The following is a 9,234-nucleotide window of genomic DNA, read 5'->3' as shown; positions in this document are numbered from 1 at the left end:
TGTCAGTCATTGTCATTTACCCTGGTCTCCCTCTATGTCCCCCCCCCCTTCTCTGAGTCTCTCCTGGACGTAATCTCTGTGCACTTATCCTCTTTCCCTGTAGACCCCGTCTTGGTGGTTGGTGACTTCAATGTGGTTCCTGACCCCTCTCTGGACCGGACGAGTGGAGTGGACCCGGCCTCCGCCCGGTTCAACGCCTGGTGTGCTGCTCTGCATTTGCAAGATGTTTGGCGCTGGAGGTTCCCACAAACGGTGAAGTACTCATACTTCTCGCAGGTACATGGTACCTTCTCTAGGATAGACCTAGCCCTTGCCTCTTCTGACTTACTGCCCCGTATTGGGGAGATATCCTACACCAGTAGAGGGATCTCAGACCATTCTGCCCTACTAGTCTCCCTCACAATATCTGGCCCTTCTTCATTTCAGTTGTGGCGTATGCAACCCGGATGGTTGACCTCAGAGGTGGTGCAGGAGGCTTTGTCAACTGCTCACGCCTCCTATTGGGAGCACAACTCCGATTTCCCGGATCCGCTGATTAAGTGGGATGCGTATAAGGCAACCATCAGGGGGGCATATGTCACAGGAGTTACCACCCAAAAAAATATGCATAGACGACAGGAGGCTTCTTTAATGGCCCTGATTGATTCTCTGGAGGTAGAGGTGGCGCGCACTGGGGAGGAAGACAAAAGGAAACAATGGTCTAGGGCCCAGAGGGACTTGCTAATCTTGCAAAAGGAGCGCACAAGGAAAAAACTCTTTGCCACTGAGGCGGCTCTCTTTGAGTTTGGGGATAAAAATGGCAGGCTGCTAGCTTATCTAGCGAGGGCAGAGCGCCCCACGGTTTCCATCCCCGGGGTTGTTGATGACCGAGGGAGTCTGGTGACTGAAGCTGCCCAAATTAACTCAATCTTTCGGGCCTTCTACCAAGATCTCTACTCCCCCCACTGCTCTCCTGATCCCTTAGCATGTGCGACCTTCTTGGACCAGATCCCCTTACAGTCCCTGTCCCCCTCACAATCCGAAGCCCTTGACTCCCCTCTAACGGTGGAGGAGATAGTGGAGGCTATTAAATCCATGCCTCTAGGGAAGACGCCGGGTTTGGACGGGTTAGTTATTGACTGGTACAAACATAACGCCGAGGCTATAGCCCCCCGCCTCCTTACTATGTACGGGGAATCCTTAGAAGTGGGCCGCCTCCCGCAATCACTTCGTGAGGCCCTGATCGTGCTGCTCCTGAAGCCGGGCAAGGACCCACTATCCCCCTCCTCTTATAGGCCTATCTCTCTCCTTACCATTGATGTGAAAATCTTGGCTAAGATACTTGCGACACGGCTTAATGGGGTAATACACTCGGTGATACACCCTGACCAGACCGGGTTCATGCCGGGTAGAGCCACGGATATCAACATCTCGCGCTTATTTATGAATATCTCTGCTAGCGAGTCGGACGCTGTTTCAGGGTACGTACTCAGTCTTGACATCCATAAGGCCTTTGACTCTGTAGAATGGCCGTATCTGTGGTCTCTGCTCGGCAGGCAGCGGTTTGGCCCACGGTTCCGAGCCTGGGTTCGGTTGTTATATGCGGAGCCCACTGCCAGAATACGTACCAACCTTGATATCTCCCCCTCCTTCTCTCTCGGGCGAGGGACGAGGCAGGGCTGCCCTTTGTCGCCTCTACTTTTTGCCATTGCCATTGAGCCGTTGGCGGCAGCGGTCCGGGCCTCGCCCTCGGTCGGGGGCCTCCGGAGGGGGTCCATTGTTGAGAAAGTGTCGCTGTATGCGGACGATACCCTAGTTTATTTGGCTGACGTGGGCCCCTCCCTGGTGGCCCTAATGTCGCTTATCCACGACTTTGGTGCCATTTCCGGGCTGGTGGTGAATTGGCCTAAGTCGGTCCTTATGCCCCTGTCACCTTCTCTTCCCCTGCCTACTACCCTGCCGGATAGACTGTTGGCGACTCGTCAATTCCGTTACTTGGGCGTAGAGATCACGGCCTCCATAAGCAGCTATATGTCCCTGAACTTAGTCCCTCTCCTGTCAACTACCAACCTCCGTTTGCAGAAGTGGGGGCCTCTTCCGCTTTCCCTGCTAGGTAGGATTAACATCTTTAAAATGATCTTTCTTCCTAAATTCCTCTATCTGTTTCACGCTTCCCCAATCTTTCCTCCTAAACAGTTCTTCACAGACTTGGTCAGGATTCTGAGATCCTTCTACTGGCAAGGCGGGTCACCTAGGATTAGCTACTCCCACCTCCTTGCGCCCAAACATCAGGGGGGCCTCGCAGCTCCTGATATGTACCACTATTTTCTAGCCTCACAATTGGTATATGCTAACTGGTGGTTAGACCTGGACCTTAGCAATGCAGCGGTGGCGTTGGCCGGGGCGCTGGTGGGCTCCTATGAGGGCTTGACGAATACCCTTTATAGATACACCCCTTCCTCTTCTTGGGCCCCTCCTCTGGCTACGGTGCAGAAGGTGTGGAGAGTTGTACATAAGCAGTTGTCCGCGACCCCCTTCTCCCCCCGTACTCCTCTGTGGCTCAATCCTCATCTCCCAGAACTCCTGGGCCTGCAGGGTGCCTCTCTTTGGGGTAAACATGGAGTCCGTTACCTATCACATCTATTTGCATCCGATAAAGTATTTCACTCCTTCTCGGCCATGTGTGAACTCCATGGGATACCTCGCACAGCGTTTTTTCATTACCTGCAGCTGCGTCACGCTGTCCACTCTCAGTTTGGCAGCCTTACAGTTCCCCTGGAGTTCACGCCGGCCGAAAAGCTCTTAGGCTCCCCTGACCTCGATAAACCCCTAACGCATAGCTATTTACTATTGAGCCCAGATGACTCATCCCCTTTCCAAAAGGCATATGAGAGATGGGTGGTTGATATCCCCTCTCTGGGGGAACAGCAGTGGAAGGAGGTGGTGCACACATATTATCCTACAGTGGTAAGCGCTAGAGACCGTCTGATTCAGTTTCGCTTTCTGATGCGAACATATTATACCCCGGAGAGACTTAGGAAGATGGGGGTATCCCCATCGGATACTTGTTTTAAATGTATGTCGGATGTTGGCACTTTCATGCATGCTGTATGGTCATGCCCTAAAATACAGATCTTCTGGCGTTCAGTCTTACAATTTCTGTCTGATCACTTCGACTTCCCCTTTGTTTGTACCCCCTCTGTCTGTCTCCTAGGACTGATCAACGGAATCACACGCAATAAATACTATAGGGTATTCATCAGATTTCTTCTATTTTGTGCCAAAAAACTTATAGCCATGGAATGGAAATGTATGGATACCCCTGCTCTGGCTCACTGGAAGCAGATAGTCAATAAATACGTCCCACTATATGAAGCCCTATATGAACATCGCAAATGCCCCCAAAAATTTAAGAAAATATGGATCCACTGGCTCATGCTGGATGAGTCGGCTGACGTTTGATCGTTTCTATTGGTTCTCTGGCCGGGGGGAGGGGGAATGCGGCGCTGTCCAGGTATGTGTGTGCTTGCGTGTATGTGGAGTCCTTTTTGTTCCGTCCTGTCCTAATTGATCAGGGTTAATGTCGCCTGACATCTTCAGTGTGGTGATACACCCTGGTTGATACCCTTGCTTACTGTACTGCTGTTGCTGTGGCCTGCAGCCTTCGGCTGAGCTCCCTACTGAAGAGTCTGTATATGTTATGTAACGGGCGGATTGTGCCTGGTTTTGTTTTTTTTTTTTTTTTTTTTTTTTTTTTTTTCTATGTATGTCTTTCCTTTCTGGAACCAAACAAAAGAGTGAAAATGTTTAAATAAAGTTTTTAAAAAAAAAAAAAAATAAACATTACATATCGTAGCCTGCTGAATTGTCCGCTCTATTAAAAAATATAACAATATTGTTCCCACATGGTGAGCGGCGTAAATAAAAAGTATGCTTATACATACAGTAGATCCCGTGCACACCTGAACCCCCCTGTGCTCATGCAGTGAAATGTACTCCAGCTAAGAGCTGGTATAGATTTCATTGAACTTTTTCCACCAAAAGAAGGCTACATCCAGGGCATGCAAAGGCTGTGACCCCTCTGTGTGCGGCCGCATCCACTGTCCTGGCCTCTCCTCACATCCCAGGCATAAGCGGGGCAGAAAACCGAGATGCAAGTAATTTATTCACAGAACAAGCATTTGCACATAGATGTATTCGCATCTCGGCCCTCTGTGCCATAAAATGCACTCTCCATGCACTGATAAATGTCCCCCAATATCTGCTTTATAGGCTGGGCAACCTTCAGGCTTCTAAATGTTTGTCTGCAGACAAAGCTGCCAGCCAAAGTTTGGGTTGCTGCGGAACTGTCCTAAGCATTTGTGAGTTCTATGTACCAGCACTATTAAAGAAGAATAGGGTTTGTGCACGGAACTCGAAGACGCTTTGGACGTTTCCACAGTATCCCAAACTTCTATCATCAATTGCATCTGCAGACAAAAGTTTAGAAGCCTGAACCAGGTTCTTTTTAATTCCTATTTTAAGGAAATCTTTCAGTGAGTCCAGTTCACATTATTGAGCCTTTTCTATGCTGTTTTCCTCCATATTGTAAAATGTAAAGCATCTGTACTCCCACAGACCACACAAAGTTTGCTTATTCAATATTTTAGCGTTAGCAAGGACAACATGTAGACTATCCTTAAAGACACTTGAGTCTCTGTACATTCTTGTCGTTTTTTGCACCCTTCCCTCGGAGGGATATATGTACTTTGGCAAGTCTAGATCATTATCCTCAGCTACAGTCTCCTGAATTCCCCAGCACAGCGGATGTTTTTACTTGTGAACAAGAATTTCACATTGCTTCTTACTTCTTCATCTGTCTGACTTTATCCTTAACCTGCTAATGTTTCACCTTTATTATTATTATTATTATTATTATTATTATTATTAAGCCTTTAAATTTAAAAAAGAAAATACATGTCATCTATACTGAAGGACATGATCTTCCCAATACATAAAAACAGGTGCAAACACAACTCTACATAACTTAATAAGAAACACGTTTGAACGTGGTAACAGCTTTAGTAGTAATTGATCCTAATTATTCTGCACATGATGCTTTGTGGGGGGTAAAATATGTTTTAGAATTTGCATATAAAGAATCAATAAACATTCTTTCACACTGCAGTTTATACTGAAATATAGTCCTTGCCTGCTGGGGCAGAAGCATTTTGCACATACTCTACAAGAATGCTCTACTGATAAATGCCTTCCTGCCTCTTGAAACAGCAATGTTCAAAAGGTGAAACAAACAATGCAGAACAATACATTCCTGCTGACTACATTAGCCTGTAGGTATGACTGCTATTTTAGGCAATGCAGTTTGACGTTAACCAGAAGCCTGCTAAGGACAAAAAGGTTAAATATATTAAACATTAAGTGTAAAACTTCTACAGTCTATTTTATGAACCTACTATTCTATCTGTGAAAATAAAAGCAATTAAAGTTTTTTTGCCATCCCAGGGGACCCTGCTGCTTTCCCTGTACAACGAGTGGCCAGAAGCACTGCTGTATTCAAAAAAAAGCTGTGAAAGGTGCTGCAGCTCTAAACTGTATTTTTTTGTTTGTTTTTTTCATTTATAGATTTTCATGTGTCAGAGACATAGGAACTCCACGGATCATGAAGTAATGTATCCTAGTTATGCTCCGTTATTTTATCACATAAGAATAAACCTTTTAAAGTAACTTTGTAAAAGGTTACGTGCTTCTACATTGGATCAGTGCTGAAATGTGTAGCTGTTTGCCTGAAATAATGTAGCTCTCCTTCAGAAGGAAAAGAGCTTGCTTGCTCTTCACTGTTGCATATTATCCCCAGTCATGTTTCAAGCCTCTGTAAAGGGAAAGTGACACTGTGTTAGCCCATACCAACCTACAGGCATTCAGTGATACACTTGTGATTCCGATCACAATAATCCTCTTCTCTTTTTAAATCTGTTGCATTGTTAGTTGGGTTTTTGGCTGAAAAGGAATGTAAGGGATATAAGCCTGTCTAGTGAACTGATGGCATTGCCCAGGCCTTCAGTGCACCACTACGCTCACCCAGCAGGTTCTGGAAACACACCTCCTTATAAATATTCATGCCTCTCCCTTTAAATAAGCCCTACTGTTTCAAACAACTTTCCTCCATGTGATGTCAATATGATTCCTAAATCACTTCATTAACCTGTTGCCAGGGGATATCTGTCTCTAGTTACAGACAGAGCAGGACAAATTAAAAAAAAGTTGGGGTGGGGCTTAGCACTTGCTATGTACAGAAGAGAGAAAGCCTGAGAAAGCCTAAGCACTGTATCTGCAAACCAGTCTACCTGATGAAGATGATCCAAACTGTTCCTCAAAAGTAAATTAAGCCTTCCGTGTCATCTTTTACCACCCTCAGAGTGGATGTACTTTGCATAAATAGTAGTGTACTTACTGTTAAGAACTGTTAAGGCTGATTACTGTACCTGGCTAATTAGGAATTTAAATGCAGCTGTCAAAACTGACAGCTGCATTTAAATGCTGTGTGAAGTGTTTTCATAAAAAAAAAAATCTGTGTGTGGAATCACCCAAACTATTTAATTATTGCATTCCTGAATCCTGCGCTATATATAAAGGCGCTATAAAGAAACTAAACACATTTAGTTTCTTTTAAAAGGTTTTAATTTTTTAAAAGCATTTGAATAATATAAAAACGGCATAAACAAGAACCCCCCCCCCCACACACACACACACACCAAATCAAAACAAATAGTTTTTTTTTCCCCCAATTTCACTACACATATATTTTTTTCCCACTTTTACAGCATATTTATGGAAAAATTAAGTCTGTCATTACAAATTACAATTGGTGTAGCAAAAAATAAGGGCTCATGTGGGTCTGTAGGTGAAAAAATGCAAGTGCTATGGCCTTTTAAACACGAGGAGGAAAAAACAAAAGCGCAAGAATCAAAAGTGGCTCAGGAGGAAAGGGGTTAATAAAAGAACTCACACCCCCAGGATATATAAACTGGCTGCCATCTTTAAATAAAGGAGATCCACCTTAACCAACAATGTGTTACTACAAACTTTCTCATTTTTAATTCAGAGCACAGTCAATATGACAGCACAATTTGGCCATGTTCACAAAAGTATGTTTGGCATAAATCACGTCTGTTGTTGCAATTTGCTGGTGTAAAGTAGAACTGACTCAGTTGCTCCTTACAACCAGAGTCCACTTTTCATTCCTCACAGATCCTTTGGAAAATGAAAAGTGGAATCTGATTGGTTTGCTAGGGGCAACTGAGGCAATTCTACCTTGCACCATGTTTGATACATCTCCTCCATGACTCCTTTAAAGCTCCTGGTCTTCTTAGGGCTGTAACACCTCCTTCCCTTCCATCCCTTATACTGCTTAGACCTCTGCTTGCAGCTGATTGCTAGTCAAGCAGGGTCAGGTAAGAAACTATGAAGTGTTGGATACTGTGATATGGATGCCATTCAAAACTTTGTTTTGCTATAATGTAAAAAAAAAAGAAAATTAAAGAATTAAAAAGGAGGAATTAAAAAAATTAAGGGACGGGTATGGGAGGAGAAGTTAGAAGATATTGTGGCTTGCAGCAAATCAGGAATCCTCTCTGGCACTTTTCACTGCAAATTAAAGCATTTTCTATGTTTTAGAAGTATGAACAGATATATGATACCATGTGTCTTCTTGACCTAACACTTATCTAGCAGTGTCCGCAGTTTGGAGCATTAATTGCATCTGACAGATTCACTTTTACCATGACATAAAGGCCATCCGCAACCTGTGCCTTCCATACATCTCTGACCTGATCTCTCGATACCAACCCTCACGCAATCTCCGATCCTTACAAGAACTCAGTCTGCGCTCTCTCCTTGTTTACCTCTCATACAATAACCTCCAAGTTTTCCTGAGCTTCCCCCATACTCTGGAACTCAGTACCCTGTCATATATGGCTCCAACCAAGCATTGCAACTTTCAGAAGCAACTTGAAAACCAATCTAGGCTTCAACCTACAATAACTCTGCTGCCAACTCACTGTACTGTGACCAGCAGCTCCCCTAACCTGCTGTCTCCCTCACCTCACCCTTTAGTTAGCACTCACTGGCAGGGTGCTCTCTTCCACACAGCTCACTATAGATAAATGGTTTGAGGGAATAATTTGTAATGACTAGAGTCATGGATCCGCTGTACTATTACTAGCGATGGCATAAGCCGCACCAGTGGGTGGAGTCTAAGGGGCCACCGGTCTTCACCAGTGCCCACCGCAAGGCAGGATGGGCTTGCTGCGGCAAGCAACCCCCAGGTTGCTACCCCTGGCTTGGCTTGCTAGAGGCAGCGGCCGAGGTGCAGCTGGTAAAATGTAGACAGGCAAGTTGGAACACAGCAGGAATCACAGCTTGAACCAAAATAGCAGACAAAGGCAGAACCACAGGTAACTGGAAAGAGGAACAGCAGGAATCACATAGAGCTGGGACCACACACTTATGAGAAGCATGCAGAGGCTCCAACAGGGAATGTCAGGACAGGACAGGTGCTTTATTTATAGGACAGGTGATTGTGCACAAACCAATTAGGGACAAACTGTCCCTTTAAATCTGTGACAGCCGGCCGGGACAGCGGGAAGCAGGACAGTGGTGCTGGGCCCTTGCACATGGGCTCCAGCGTCTGCAGAAGACAGCTGGCGGGGAGAGAAGGTGCGACGGCCCAGTGTACAGGCCATCACCGCAGCCCTCACATAATTCCTGCATAGCTTTCCAATTCAAAGTAATATAAATCTGTAAACACTATAGTATGTGTGTCTTTATTTAATGATTCCATGATTTCTTGGGTTTTTAATAAAATAAATGCCAATCATAGAAAGCAATCTCAGGAAAAGGGTATGTCTTGCTCACAGGAGCTGCCTTACTGTGCAATGAATAATTGAATGCTGGTGTTGAGGATTTCCCAAAAAGAGCAAACACAGTTCAAGGCTGGGACCTTATTAGCATTTTCATGAGAAGGCAGTCGTGAAGCTCTTGCCAAAGACATGCTGTTGTGCATTTTCTTCTCTGTATGTGCTTGGAACACAAAGTTTCTAGGTTAAGGCTTTCCTAAACAAACAGCATATTTATTTTAAGCTAGGAATTGCTGCCTATTTACATATGTGCAGCTTAGGAAATACACAGCCCTATTCTTCACTCATTAAACACACACTGGAAAAATACACTTGATTCAAAAGCTATAAACAGTGTTAT

This window comes from Dendropsophus ebraccatus, chromosome 1 (genome assembly GCF_027789765.1).
Source record: "Dendropsophus ebraccatus isolate aDenEbr1 chromosome 1, aDenEbr1.pat, whole genome shotgun sequence".
NCBI lineage: Eukaryota > Metazoa > Chordata > Amphibia > Anura > Hylidae > Dendropsophus > Dendropsophus ebraccatus.
This window is presented reverse-complemented; position numbering follows the sequence as displayed.